Source organism: Chiroxiphia lanceolata, chromosome 14, assembly GCF_009829145.1.
Source record: "Chiroxiphia lanceolata isolate bChiLan1 chromosome 14, bChiLan1.pri, whole genome shotgun sequence".
Taxonomy (NCBI): Eukaryota; Metazoa; Chordata; class Aves; order Passeriformes; family Pipridae; genus Chiroxiphia; species Chiroxiphia lanceolata.
This window is the reverse complement of record NC_045650.1, coordinates 16792592-16806144: the sequence shown is the minus strand read 5'-3', so window position 1 is coordinate 16806144 and position 13553 is coordinate 16792592. Positions and strand designations below refer to the sequence as shown.

The 13553-nt window shown below is 37.9% G+C and overlaps 1 protein-coding gene across 3 annotated transcripts in view; it reads right to left on the bottom strand.

The window, feature by feature from the left end:
- Positions 1–13553, bottom strand: part of SLITRK4 (SLIT and NTRK like family member 4) — a 120538-nt gene that overhangs the window by 72331 nt on the left and 34654 nt on the right. For 2 of the 3 annotated variants that reach the window (XM_032702150.1, XM_032702151.1), the window contains exon 2: positions 11400–11509. The gene's annotated coding sequence lies outside the window, so the exon portion shown is untranslated. Of the gene's footprint in view, positions 1–972; positions 1032–11399; positions 11510–13553 lie in introns of all 3 variants that reach the window. The other variant, XR_004359639.1, reaches the window with a different exon arrangement.

Here is a 13553-nt window from a genome sequence, read left to right as displayed (position 1 = left end):
CAGCCACTCTGCAGAGCACTCCAGGACACAGCCAGACAAAAAGACACACATAATATAATAGATACAGGCATACTTTCCACTGCTTGAATATGAAACACTTTGAAGTCAGCTGGAACTGTCCCTGGATGATGGTTTTGGGCCCACACACAAAATAATCCTTCTGTTTTTACTCAGTCTCCGTGGGGCATGGTTACTTTGCATTGTACTTATGATTCCCTTTCTGTGAGCACTTTTCTACTTGTAAAATCAGCCACTGAACACGAATGCATACAGGGTATTAGCTAATTTTAGTAAATTACTTTTCTTATTTGCTATCATTTCATGCTGAGGTTTCTTTAACATGAATTTTTGAATCCAGCTCTTTTATTTTTAATTTAAATTAGATTTTTGGACATAATAGTGTTTCTGGGAAATGTGCCTCTGTGTTAAACTTTGATGACTTTAGGCTGGGAAAGAGTGGAATGTGTTGACTGGAGTTCTAATGAGCATTTCCCCAGCAATGCAAGTGCCAACAAGCAAATCCCAGGTCATAAAAATACCAGTTCCCCTCTGCTTGAGATAATATGAAAATGTGTAAGTTATCAAAATGTATTTGTAGATGGAATTGTTTTGGAGTAAGAAGAATCAGAGGGAAAATATTATGAAACCTCATGCACCCTCTTCTCTTTTATAACATGGTTCCTTTAAATCAAAGATGTTCGGAGCTTATGTAGGCGTGTGGGTTTCAAAAGATCTCTTTATGTCACTGGAAAGGTTGCCAACTGTTCTGTTAGGCTGGGAAAGGAGAGACACTGTGACACCTCTTCCAAATAAAATGTGTTTAATCGATCTGGGCCACCGACTGTGTTCTGATCTTCCCAGGGTGCAAGACAGCTCAGAACACACACCAGAATTGCTGCTGGTTTATGGTGGTAGCGAACTGTTGAGTGGTTAGCCACAAAAAATTTAATATTTTTGGTATACACTACTTACAGCCGAATCATGCAGCAGTTTGGCTGACTAGCAAATGTTTTTCCACGCCCGTTACACACCTACAGCAAGAGAAATGGAAAAGGTGCTAAGGCGAGTAGCGAAGATCTTTTTTCAGTGACACAGAAGTTACACATTCACAGTTATTATCAGCTCCTTTTCCTCGAGGAGAAGGCCAAGTCTTTCACTTAGGGATTAAACAAGGCTTTATTTAAAACCAGTGAAAAGTAAATATCCAACCCCTGCTTTACTATTTCCAGGGGATTTGAGCAGCAGACTGTAAATGACACCAAATGACATCTTAAGGGGGCAGAACAGTTATTAAATACATGCTGTGGAAGGAAGGTTTTTTTCTGTTTCAATGAAAAATTTGAAGGAGTCTATTTGCTATATCAAATAGTGTTATTAGTAACACAGCCAAGGGAAATTAAATAAGAGTCCTTTTAAAAAATTACTTTTCATGGGAACTTAGATTAAACACAGGCTCACTTTGTCTTCAGTGAAGGAGTATTTTTTTGTCAGCTGAGAAACACTTGTTTATGGCAGCAATAAACTGCTTATCCAAAGAGACAAAAATCAGCTCCAGGAAGGACAATAAGAGGAGCTAATTGACACTCTTCCCCCAAGCTAAGAGTAGCAAGGAAGGAGCTGTGGCTGAGTCACAGTTTCTGTTCTGCAGCTGCAGAGGTAGCTCACCATTAGCATATTGTGATGCTGTGCTCTCATGTCTGTCTTCAGCCAGAGCATCCTGCCTGCTCCCCATGAGGTGCTGCCTCGCGGTACTGCTTAAATAAAAGGAAATATTGTCAAAACAGTATTATAAGTGAGCTCGTTAGTTTAATCAGCGTAATTTGAAGGTTTCCTTCAGTGTTTTTTTTTTTCTTTTTTTTTTGAGAGCTGGTTGTTTAAATTAGAACTGTGAGATAAGATTGTATAAGAAAGAGCATGCAAACAATGATGCCTTGATTGGGTGTGCTGTGCAAAATCCACGAGGGCACGTGATGCTCCTACTCTGCTCTTACCTTACGTACAAGATATAGCCATTTATAAGAAAAGCCTTATTATGGTTTGAAAGCCCAGGAAAGAGATTAGCCATCAAGAAATTTAGCAATTTTTTCTCTGAAGCCTGTAATTTGGGGGTAACCAGAAGCTTCTTTTTAGAAGGGCTAAAAGGGTAACAAAAAAGACATCTCAAAGCACCTTCTAGATCTTTCTCTCTGAGTAAGCTTTAGCTGTGAATGCTAATATTTGCTTTGAAGCAAATTACAGTCATATTAATTAAGTCAAACTTCAAAGCACCACAACCACTTTAGTGACTGTGGTTCATACAAGAATTTTATTAGAGGGATTGAGCATTTTTTAATAGAATAAAATATGAAAGAAGCTGCAGAGGCTTCACACAAAGCTGCAGTCCATAGCTGCATTTCCTGCTATTTCCTCCTAATCATGGTCCTCAGCACTCTCCTGCTCTAGTCATGTCATTAAAGGTCGTATTAAACAAATGTACACAGGGTTCATGAGCTAAGGTGGAGAAAAAGAAGAGTCAATCCAATCCATATATGTATAAATGCTTTTTTTTTTCTGGAAGAAAGACCATCCTTTGTTTGGAACACTGCAACTATCTCTTGAGAAGGTGGGCGTCTTAATTTTTAGTTCCTGTTTATGTGAACAAGAACACAGTATGGGATATGTGAAAAGAGGATAACAATTAAAAACACATGTTGGGATAAGCCTAAGCTTATCTTTTAGGTTCAACTGTTCATTGAATGTATTAAAAAGGTGCAAGGTTATGAGTGTCTATTTTGTCAGGAAATTTTGCTCAGTCTCCTTCCTAAGGAATTCATGTTGGCTTTTTATTGTTATTCTGAGTCTCAGTTCAGATGGAGAGACAAGGTTCATTTTCATCTAATCCTAGAATTTCCGTATCTGTTAAAAAAAAGGCCCAAAAAACTAGATTTAAATGCAGCTGTTCAAATTCACTGCTGTTTTCCTGGTGTTTGGAAGGTGACTAATGCTTACACAATGTCCATTGTGTGTATAAAAATCTTAATAATTTTATTTTCTTCTGTTTTCCATAAACATGGTCCTCAAGTATTTTGCAACAGCCTTCTAGGTATCATAATTAAAAGCTGAGTTACCATTGCTAATTCTGTAGGATTGACATAATAGAGGAGGATGTGGATATTTTCTCTGATAGTGATACATCTGTCAATTACTTTACCTATCTTCCCCAGTCCATTAAGCTTTTAAAACAACAGGGATAGAGGGATTTAAAATGGTTACCTCCCAAAAATCCCATCTGGTCAGATTTAGAATTTAGTTTGTACCATATTAACTCCATTTTAAATCTGTGTGGCATTTTCTTGCTGGGTATTCACCACTTCAAACACAGGAGTGTCAAGATGGTAAAGCAACTTACTGGTTTTGATACTTTGCACTGAACAATAAATTCCTGGATAGCATATTTGTGTGAAAAGAGGTTTCCACAGACAGCAATACAATTTATAGTCTCTTTGCAATTGTATTTAGTAGCTGGCACTTGTAACAAAAAAATGGCAGTGAGGCTGAAGAGGTATCAAACAACTGAAATGAGGGAAGTGTAATTTTCCTAGTACTTTTCTTTAATGTCAGAATAAAGTATTTGGCAGAAAAAAACAAACCAAACTAAACAAACAAATAAAACCTCTCAACCAACAAATCAATATCCTATGACCTTAAATAGGCACACTAATAACTCAATTAGAAATACAAAACCAATCTGTGATTTTTTTCCTGAGAAAAGCCCAGTGAGCTTATTCTGCCATTAATAGTTGATTAGTTGTCCTTGTGTTTTCAGACACTTTGTAAAGAGACTGTGAAGTCAAGACTGGGGTAGGAAAAAATGGAAGAAAATAACTGGAAAAAAACCTATGCCACACTATGAAGGCTTTTTTTTTTTTTTTTCTCTTTAATATTGCAAAAATTTGGTTTGCTGACTGTAAGTGAGAACAAAATCTTTGTACACAGGTAAATCACAAAATAATTTGGGTAGGAAGTGATCTTTGGTGGTCATCTGGTCTAACCACTCAAAGCAAAGGGAACTGGAGTTTGATGCAAGTTCAGATGAATTGAGGCTGCTGAGGGCACTAACATTTGAAATCCTCCTGGACTGGGGATTGCACAGCCTCTCTAGGAGATGGATTTCCCTATTGCATAAGAATTTCCCATGTTGCAGCCTGTGACTGCTCTTTCCTGTCCTTTCACTCTGTATCTCTAAGAACACTCTGGCTCCAACTTCTCTGTAACCATTCCTTAGGCAGCTGAAGTCAGATGATTTCTTCAAACTGAACAAGCCCAGCCTTTTTGTACAATCTTTATCCCTTATATGCTACATTCTCTGAGGCACCAAGTGCCTCTTACTGGACTCATTCCTCTTGGGCAATGTATCTTTTGGGCTGGGAAGACCCAAACCTGGTACTGCATTAGATGAAGGTTCCCAAGAGCTGAATAGAGGGGAATAAGCACATGTTTCACCCACCTAGCTGCATTTTTATAAATGGAGCCAGAATGCAGTTAACCTTCATGCCAGAAAGGCATACTGCTGATAATGTCAGGGTAATATTGGAGGATAAGCAGTAAAATGAAAATTTAATTTTACCATTATCCACAGTGTTGTTAGGATCCGGAATTTAGGCCAACTCACTACCCAAGAGCAAATTTTCAAGCTGGTAATGTACATACAAGAAAAATCTTTGTATTGTCTACACAGTGTAGGTGTGACAACAAAGAAAATTCAAATTTTTTTAGTTCTAGACCATCTTCCTTCAATAATAGGAAATGCAATCACTCATCTAAGACCCAGGGGGCTAATCCCAACCTTTTTGGAACATCCTGTGAGATACTGAGCTCCCTCAACTCCCACAGACTGAAAATGGTAAAGAATAAACACATAGGAAGACCTACCTTTGACAACCAAAATTGAGTTTTCAGTCCCAAATGGAATTACTTCCCCTTCTCATTCTGTCTTCTTTGAGCTTCCTACATGACTTTTTCCTTTAAATTCCTTATTTGGGAAGACATGATATTTAGAAACACTTCTGATTGCTTCTAGAATTCATGATAAAAGATCTGGTTTTGAGGGGAGCTTTTATTTTTTGCAAGCAAGAGAAGTAATTCAAACAAATTTTAATAGCTGCCTTCTTTCTATCTGCTTACAATATGTTCATCTGTTCCCCAGACTTTAATCACAAATGTGCCAAGTGTATAGTGCAATAGTTAGATGAAGCACACACTGGGGGAATAACAGAATCAATGTGCTTAATCTGTTCTTAATCCTCTCTTGTGCGTAGGAGACCTGCCTGTGCTGCTGTTCCACACACAGACACAGGGGCTGATGTGATTTATGCAGGTCTAGTTATGCAGCCAAGCCTTCATTCAAAGAGACTGAGAAACCATCAGAAGGGAAGGGGGAGAGGCAAAAGAGAAATTGTGGTAATTATTTTTACTGTCTGAAATTCAAGAGAGGCATCTATTAGCAATATAATGTATGGAGCAGTCAAGAAAGAAAGAAAGATGTCAGCATTTTTATGTTTCTGCTAAAAATGTGCCTGAGACTTTCTCTACTGCAACAGCTACAGACTTAGATCAATACCAGCACTGTTCAGGATCCATGTGGACTGGCAGTCCCAGGTAGGTGACCAAATGTATCCAACCCTAAACCCTTTATGGGTGCTGCTCCATCTCTCTCAAGCAGCCACTCTTCTTCTGCCAGGCACACAGAACTGTGCCCTGCTGCTCTCAAGTGCCCCTTATTTAGATGCCCTCTCTGTCAGAGTGCAGGAGCACAGACCTGATGGACAGTGCACACCCCAGTTCAACGTGGCACTGAGAGCTCAAGGACTCCATCTGAACAAGGCAGGTATTTTAATTCACAGTTTCTCTCTGACTACTTTTTCATTTCAGTGCCAACTCAGAAAAGCATATAAGCAGTTCTTAAGCCACAAATGCTCAAAAACCTTGTAAAAATGCTCCACATATCCAGAAAAATGTGTGCCAAAAGTTGAGCACACACGTACCTACCTCTTGGAACTGGGTGACCCAGACACATTCTCAAGTGCTCAGCTGAATTAACAGCATGAAGTTCTATTCTAAATATGACTCTCCTTAACTGGTACTTCTCTGCCTCATATATCTATTCCTCTTGCAACACTTCATACTGTGCAGCAAAGCAGACCATGTCAGGAGTAGGCAGTGCAATGAGGACATCCAAAAAGACATGAATTTCCTCCACTCCAATGCAGGCAGGACTAGAGAACAAGACAGGTTCCCTTCCTCTTCTTCCTATTTCTCCATCTTTTCCTCACAGTACTCACTGTTTTCCCCTTTGTTACCCTCCCATAAAATACCTGTGGCCATAGTTATAACTCATGATCCACTGTGGCTCAGATTTTAGGAAACCTTTTGATTTGAGGCTGAAGGATAGTAAAGCAACTGAATAGGTTTGCAAAAAGGTGTAAAGTTGAACTCACCCTGTCAATCTCTCTGAAGAATAGGAATACCATTATCTTGGACCTAATTCAATTCCCATTAGAAAAGGGATGACTTGGAGCTGTTGGTATGAAATCATGGCACCATTTGGTGTTATTGAGATATGGGAGGATAAACAGTGACAGAAAACCAGAAGCATTTTAAAACGTCATGGTCTACAAAAGAATGGACATTTTATAGCTTAGTCATAATCATGAGAGACAGTCAATCGTGTCCTTTGCAGAACAGCTTCAGATTTCATTGCCAAAGAAGAATGCAAAAAACAGGCCTAGAAGGACCAATTGCAGTTCTATCAAACCATTATAAGGCTTCACCATATGCCATTACAAAATCAGTAGTTGTGCAAGAAACAATCATAAAATAACCAGACTGCATCTTCATAACATTTCTATTGGTTTGTGTCAGTATTCATTTAAGAAGTCCTTAATCTGTGTATCTATATGTGCAGAAGGAGTATGAAATACTAGTATTTCATATTTAAATTGTGTGCTATGCCTGCCCTGTTATATATTTTCTCTCAGATATTTTGCTTGCTTTTAAACAGAAGAAGAAAAGAAGCCAATGATGGTAAATTCTATTTGGAAAGAGAAGGGTCCTGTGTATCAGAACATTGCAGTGACATTTGGCACCAAATACTGTATTTCTGGGGACTCCTTTGTTTCAAAAAAAAGGAACAAATTTACTCTGTTCATTAGACAGGTGCACCAATTTTAAAATGGGTGTCCAATGAGGCTTGTTTTGCCAAAAAAACCCCAGATTCTTCTGCCCACTTTGCAAATTCATTACACTCCTCCCAGGTTAAACCAGAAGGCTGCAATGGATTCATCACTTCCGAAAATCTTAGTGTTTATTTTTAGTCAGTGCAAGAAGAACCCCTGATTTTGACAAAATCCCATAACACAGCCTCCCTTTCAGAGTAAATTATGGACAAAATTATAAACCAGCAAAAATAGAGGTTCATAATGGAGATAATGACAGAATTTTAATTATACAGGGCATGAAGAAAAATGTAATAAAATTAGTGGGGAAAAAACCCCTGTCATTTAGTCTATGATATGCCTGATGACTTCTCCACTACAGATGAACCAAGTGCTTGGTTATATTCACTCAGAAACTAGTTGCCTTGGGCCTTCAATGCTGAAAATGCTTTGTACCTTACATTCATACATGAATTTCTATTGATCATGATTTGGAGCACCTCTGTGAGAGATGTAAAGACAGAAAATTAATATTGTCAATTCACAGTTATGCAACTTGTTTTGGTAAGTGATGCAGCCAAGGCTTGGAATGGACACTGCATTTGGACACTGCAGTTAAATTAACTAATTCTCTGTAATCTATACACTTAATTCACAAGTTAACTTGTTCAAAGCAATATTAAGATGTCTGCTTGGGACACAGTTAGAAAGTCCTGAGACGGTATTAGAAGAATTCTTTATAAATGGGTGAGATTTTAGTTTCTTTCCTCTGTGTAGGAAAAGAGAGGGGTGCCACAGAAATTATGAGGGTTATGCACAAAAATCTCTTACCATGTGGAATACCTGGGAATTTTTAGGTCTCTAATGTTAGTTTAAAGACAACAGATAAGTGCCAGCTGATCTACATTGGCTGTTTTGACTCTGGTACTTCACAGGCTCTGAGGTGATAAATTCCCTCCTCTACGAAATTGAAAAATTCCCATAAATAACATTTGCCATTCAGCTCTGCTGAACGTTAGCCAGAGGTATGTAATTTCCATTTGCACATGCATTTTCCTCTGTATGTGTAGCTATGATTGCAGGGTAATGGAGAACCATATTTTAGCACTTAGTCACAGAAAATGATAAAACTTCTCTCAAGTTTAATCACTCCCTTTTCAACACAGTTCAAGTGCACAACAAACTATTGCTCACTGTGAATTCAGTGGGGTGAAAGGGGTACCAAAGCTGCAGCTGTATTGTTTCAGTCTGCTTTCTTAAAAGGTGGGTTTTTTGACAACAGAGAGTGACAGTTACAGTGTGATAACACTAATTCATGGTTTCCTGTGTGCCAGAGACTAAGAAAATATTAAAACCAGCCAGAGGCCACAGGGTCAGAGCCTCAGGCTTCCAAAGGGAAAAAAATCCACGAGTTCTTTAATAAGCATTTACAAGGAGAATAGAGAGATGAAGTGACCTACTGGTGTGGAAGGTTCTAACCCTACCAGTAATTTTATTGCTTGGTAAGACTACAAGAATCTTGGTGTGTCTGAAAGATTTTAGTAAAGTGTCTTTGCAGGCATTTGAGGAGGAATCATTTTCTGGAGATGTTGTTTACCAACAGCTCCTTCTTCAGATACTTATGACCCTTTTATATCTCTTTTGACCCAAATAATTTGTTTTTGCTTGCAAGTAAAGAGTCATTCTACTAAAAGCAAATAATTTCTGTGTGTCTTTTGAAACGATCTTCAAAACATCAAGCACAGTCATGGATGCCTGAAGACAGAATAGTATCTTCATAAAAATGCAAATTATTCCAATTATAATAGCAATCAGAGTCACAGAGAGCAAGGAATTTCTCAATTATAGCTCTTGTGTGGCGCTCAACATTCCCACTGAGACACGGCAGAGGAAAATACAACAATTTAAACTGTACTGATGTCCATTACCTTTGTAATTCCTAATGGTATGAGTATTATTTAAAGACCGAAATAAATATAACTCACAGAAAAGTAGCATAAATTCTAAGCAAAGCTTTTGATTAGAGCTCATGTAAATACACTTTGTTATATTTTTCACCAAAATTTTAAAAGACAGACACAGATACTGAAAATTATCACAACCACTATTTGACAACTAGGTTCCAACCTTGATTGCTCATGCAACAGTAGGTAAAGATCACAGTTGTTCAAGAGATACAAAATAACAGGCCAAATATCACTCAGTTCCTGCTCCTTGGACAAGCAATCCAGAGCAGTTATAATTAAAGCTAATAAAAATTAATTACCTCAATATAAATACCTTGCATCATGTCTGGATCTCAAAGCACTCCACAGGAGAAATCCCAGCTTTACAAATAAGGAAATAGAGACACGGGGAAGGAACTGATTTATTTATTGACATTAAGTGTGCTAGAACAGGGACCTTGACCTGCATTTCCCTTGGGCCATGTGCATTATTGGATGCACTATTTATTCCTCTTCATCTGAGTTTCCTTTGGGTTTAGATCCAGTTCAGATTGCAGTCTCTCTGAAACAGCATCAAGATGACTGTAATTTATAGGTCTGCCTTAATTTAGACAGGATGCATCACCTCTAAGAAGCCTTATCCAGGGTCTAGAATCATTCAAATTAAAAGGAGCTGGTCTTACCTTGTGTATACCCTAATCCAACATACATACTACTACTAGTAGTTTTACTCCACCTATCAATGCATTTTCTTGGACAAACCCAAAATATTCTAGCTGAGCAAATGATGTGCTGTAAGGTTCTTTGGATGCTGTTTACAAAGATGATATTTTTCAGTGTACAGTCTGTCTGTAAACACTTTTGTTCACTTACAGACTTGGGGAAATTTTTAATATTGGAAAAAATAATTAATTGTTAGCATGGTCTCCTCATACTTTGAGGTGCACAAGTAGCAGTTATTAAAGTCAAGAGGTTGGCAGAAGCGACACAGCAACTAAAAAAGGTTCAGCTATAACTGCAGGCAGCAGAATTTAATTTTCTAAAGCACTGCACGTCTGAGAGAGATTTCCTTCTGTATTTTGAAGATAAGTCATTATATCCAAAGGACAACCATACTGGTTTGGCACCATTGCAGAATCAGTAGTTGTGCAGCAGCAGGAAGCAATACTGACTACATATTAAACAGATTAAAAATACTACATTGTAATGCACCATCACTCCAAGTTCTGTCCTTCCTGGGGGCTGCAGCCTCCCCCCAGTGTGCCTCACTCCGGGCTCCACAATTAAAGACTGGACATGCCACAACATCCTCTGTGTTGCCATGAAAGAATCAAAGGTGCCTGTGTACCTGTGCTGGGGGGTCTGGCTGTCAGAGAAGCCCCGTATCAAACCCCAAGAGAACAGGCACTTCCTGGAAAACTGCCTGCTAGAGGATTGCAGGAACAGCTTTCCTTTGCCCTTTCTCCCTACCTACGTTGTGCTCCTTTTCCAGTGCTTGCAAACTGCTCTGGGGCATTGTTTGCTATCAGGACACATCAGTATGGATGTAGACCAGGAATTTTATGTTACAGCCACGTCACTATGAGCAGCTGAGACCTGTGATCCAGCTGATCCCATGGGGAGATCACTCCCTGCTCTGGTGGGCTCTTTCCTTTGTACACGATACCCATATTGTCTGCACTCAGGTTTCATGTCTTAAGAGCACTGTGATGGCTTTCCAAGAAATGAAATCCATCTATCAGAAGGAAAACAGCATTCCTAGAAAGTAGATTTATAGTTCAGTCTTCTAGAACAGCTAATATTCAGGATCTAAATGTTAATATTAGTTGTTAAAGTTGTAGTAAGTAAATTGCAGGATTTCAATGCACCTTTCATGAGAGCTGGGTGAATTGCTGTATCATTTTTTTCCCAAATTTGGAACATTGTGTATCTCACAGTTGGCCCATACCTCCCATCCACAGGACAGAAGGAAAAGAGAGAGGGAAGAGAAATGGTCTTATTAAAAAGTGCAGGGACTACCTTTGAGAAAACAGAAAAATGTTGGCTCTGTTTTGGAAGGCATAATGGGGACCAGGGAAAAGAAATTAATCCTCTACAGTGTCCCCAAACATTTATTCCACATTTTTGTTGATCTGTTTATTTGTTATTTATTTATTTACTACTGTAAATAATTTCTAAGTTTTGGCAGAAAGTCAAGGCACTTGACCTTGACTTGGTTATAAATCAGGATATTTTATTGCTTCATCTTTCTCAGACTTACCTTTCCATTTGCTCCCAACTCTTGCACTCTTTTCTACAGATCTCTGCAACTAATATTTCCCTTGGTCCTCTCATTTGGTGTCTTCCAGTCCACTAGAACCATCTTTTGTACTGAAAAAGAAAGATATTTGACAATGAGAAACTGAGAAAAACAGTTTGCACAGATTTCTTTATACCCTCAATAACTCTGAGGTCTCTAAACCAACTTCCATGAGATGTTTCCATTCCTTCTTTGTTCTGTGGAACATCTTATATGTTGTCAATGTATATGAATTACTGAGTGCTTAGAGATGTGAGGGCTAACATTGGCAGTATATGTCCTTTTGTTATTCCCCATTGAACTAGAATTTCAACCATGAAATGGTTTGGTATATGGAAAATATGGAGGAAACAATTGGTGGAAAAAAGTGGACTGGAAATGGTAAGGTAAGGGCAACTCCTTTTTGAAACTGAAACAATCTTTGGGAAAATCAGCTGGCAGTTTTAAACTGGTTGGGTTTTAGAAATAATTTTATTATAAATAGAATGGTACAAGGGGTTATTTCTAATTATGATTTACCTAGTTTCAAAATAAGTTTCCCTCTGAAAGAGATATTGTAAAGCAGTGACTGAAGAGAGTCCTGAAGAGTCTGTACATGACAAAAATGGAAAGGGATAAGTTGCACCTATGTTTATACACAGCACTGAAAGGTTGTACTTGGATGTGAATTACATGGATCAAAACATTTTAAGATTTACAGACATCTAAAACAATATACAAAAAATTATATTTTAAAAATATAACTAAGGAAATTTTTTCTATTATTATTTTCTTCCAGGAGAAATTTCAGCAAAATGCATCTTTTTATAAGAGGATGAGTCTTATGCTTCTTTTCATTTGCTGTGCACAGCTTTAAAAACTAGTAAAGATTCAGGAAATTTTTGGCAGGATTTCTCATACACAATTCCCAGCCCAGTTCTACAGTTGGAAACATGAGCCAGTATCCAGAAGCCTGATGATCCTGGCCAACATGGCCAGGAGCCTAATCTCAGCTCGTCAGTCTTTCTTTAGCCTGAAATCTTAATTTAAAAAAAAAAAACAAAAACAACAAAACAAAACACAAAAAACCAGGAAAACCAAACTGAACAAAAAAAGACACGGTCTTTGAAAAGCTCTAAAAAGATAAGTTCAGGAAATGTCAGGATCCCCTGGCTGCAGTTTGGGTTTTGTGCCCATTTTCCCCTCCCACAGGTGTATCTTACACCCTGGGGGCTGCATCCATGGAATGAGATTCACAGTCTGCTCCAAGAAGAAAGGCAGCCTGTCCACCACCACTGAAATCCTGCCCAGGAATTTTCCTCATATTGTTAATGCTTGCACTCCCTGTTTTTTGATGGACTACCTTTTTCTTCCTGGTATCCATTTTCTTTGATTATCCATGGAATGATTTGTTTTACACAGCCTGAGCACAGCATCTGTGCAGTATTTCACACAGGGGGTACAAGATGCATACACAGGACCAGGACCCAGGCACTTCTTTTATTAGAATTTTTATATTATTATTAGAATTCTTTTCTTATTTTATTAATTATTTTATATTAGTATTAGGCATATAAATAGATACATACTCAGTATTTTCAATCAGTAAGGAAAGACAAATTCCTCAGGATATGGATAGAATAAATGTCAGGTATTCTATGAAACTGGGGAAAAGAAAGAGGAAAGAATGTAAGGGAGATCATCTTTGCAGTGATCCTTTGGGATTTAAGAAAGGTACCTTAGGATAAAAGAAAGGATATGTAACATGGATGTTTATTATATAGTACTATTTAAAACACAACTTGTCAAAAATAATTAAAGGAATGTGGTACCATCAGGTGTTCTATAAAGAGATCACTGAAAACATACTTTTCTGAGTCATACCCATGATAAAACCAATTTCTTACATATGTAATAGGGAAAAATGGAGAAAGGCCCCTTTATTAAACACATCTAATCTGTCTGAATTACTTTAAAACAGTATTCTTCATTATATAAACCCAATATTTTATCTTTGAGAGATCCTAATGAGAGAGTGCACAACCTCTCTTCCCCCAAAATGTTGTTGATATTATTTCCAGCTGAATAGTAGAGCAGCAAAGTTTTCTTTTCAGGATTACATCAGTAAAGTTGCAC